We start from the raw sequence: 1,536 nt of genomic DNA on the forward strand, positions 1-1,536 counted from the left end.
CTGCTCTTTAAAAATGGCCATGTTTTAGAATTTGTTGTCTATTTTACAGCACCCAGTAATAGTGCTAGAAAGTCTACTTGGAAAAGATACTCCAGCCTTCAGCATAACAGTTAAGTCAGAACAGATTTTTTAAAGTTCTGAAAATGAAAGTCAATACGATAAAAGGAGTCACACTAAATCCATTTAACTGACATAATCTCTGCTAATATACAGAATAAAATCTAAAAGGCTTTCGTTTTTTATATTTATAAATTAATTTCTGAAAGCTGTATTTTCTAGACCTACTGAGTGAATGTTAGTGAAACTATTATTCCAACAATGGAGATGAATAGATTTTTAGGCTGTTAATGCTAGAAAGGATTCAGACATTATCTTTAGTTCATCCTCCTCCTTTATGATGAAGAACTAGGTCCAGTGTTTATCAGCTGACACATCTTATCACAGTTATCGCCTATTGCCAGAAAGGATTCCAGTACCCATACTTCTTGAATTCCAGGCCAGTGTTCTTTCTATTAAACCATACTATCTCTTCTGGCAAAGTAGGCACTAACTAAATGATTGTTATAGGTAAAGAAAACTAATAACAACAATGTAAGCGTACTATTTTACTAAAATAATTATTAGTATGAAATATTAGGAATTACAAAATCAAATTTTGGTTAAACAACACATATCCTTCTATGGTTCTATATATTCAGACTACAGGACTGAGGGGAAAGAGAAAACTCCAGTGCGAACATGAATTATATTAATACTAATTTTAGAATACTTTCATTCATTCATTCATTCATTTATATGGGCATGGAACACCAATGAAAACACCAGGCCAGAGAAATCAATTTAGGAGTTCTAAATTATACCTAAGACCAAAGAAAAGAACGGGCGCAATATGAAGAGGATGTGAAATGGGAACTCACAAGATTGTCAGAGACATGAAAAATATACAGTATTCTCAAATACATACGTTATTTTTAAAAACATATTTTGAAAGTAGAGTTATAAAGAGTGGCCAAAGAAAAGCCTTTAAATCCCCAATGGAAAGCCACAACATAATTACAAGATATTATAAGAAAATCAACTACTATTTTTGGTTTGTTGTCATGCTAGGTTATTATATCTAAAGAGTTTAGTTACTGCTAGTATCTCTTCCCACCAGCATTGTCAGTGTGGCACAAAGACCATTAGAGATGGTCATTTAAAGGCTGCATTTGGGAGTGCCTGGGTGGCTCAGTCACTTAAAGTGGCCGACTTTGGCTCGGGCCATGATCTCATGGTTCGTGGGTTTGAGACCGGCATCGGGCTCTGTGCTGACAGCTCAGAGCCTGGAGCCTGCTTCCGATTCTGTGTCTCCCTCTCTCTCTGCCCCTCCCCGACTCATGCTCTGTTTCCCTCTGTCTCAGTAATAAATAAAAACATAAGAAAAAAATAATAAAGGCTGCATTTGCCATAGCCCTAAATCGCAAGGTGAAAGTTTACAGACCATTAAAATAAATTAATCCGTAAAAACACTGGCACTTGCTTTAATTGGTCAGAGCA

The 1,536-nt window shown here is 35.6% G+C and overlaps 1 protein-coding gene across 1 annotated transcript in view; it reads left to right on the forward strand.

Moving 5' to 3' along the window:
* Positions 1-1,536, forward strand: part of LOC115294032 (mycophenolic acid acyl-glucuronide esterase, mitochondrial-like) — a 29,460-nt gene that overhangs the window by 18,286 nt on the left and 9,638 nt on the right. The window lies entirely within an intron of this gene.

This window comes from Suricata suricatta, chromosome 6, assembly GCF_006229205.1.
Source record: "Suricata suricatta isolate VVHF042 chromosome 6, meerkat_22Aug2017_6uvM2_HiC, whole genome shotgun sequence".
Classification (NCBI taxonomy): domain Eukaryota; kingdom Metazoa; phylum Chordata; class Mammalia; order Carnivora; family Herpestidae; genus Suricata; species Suricata suricatta.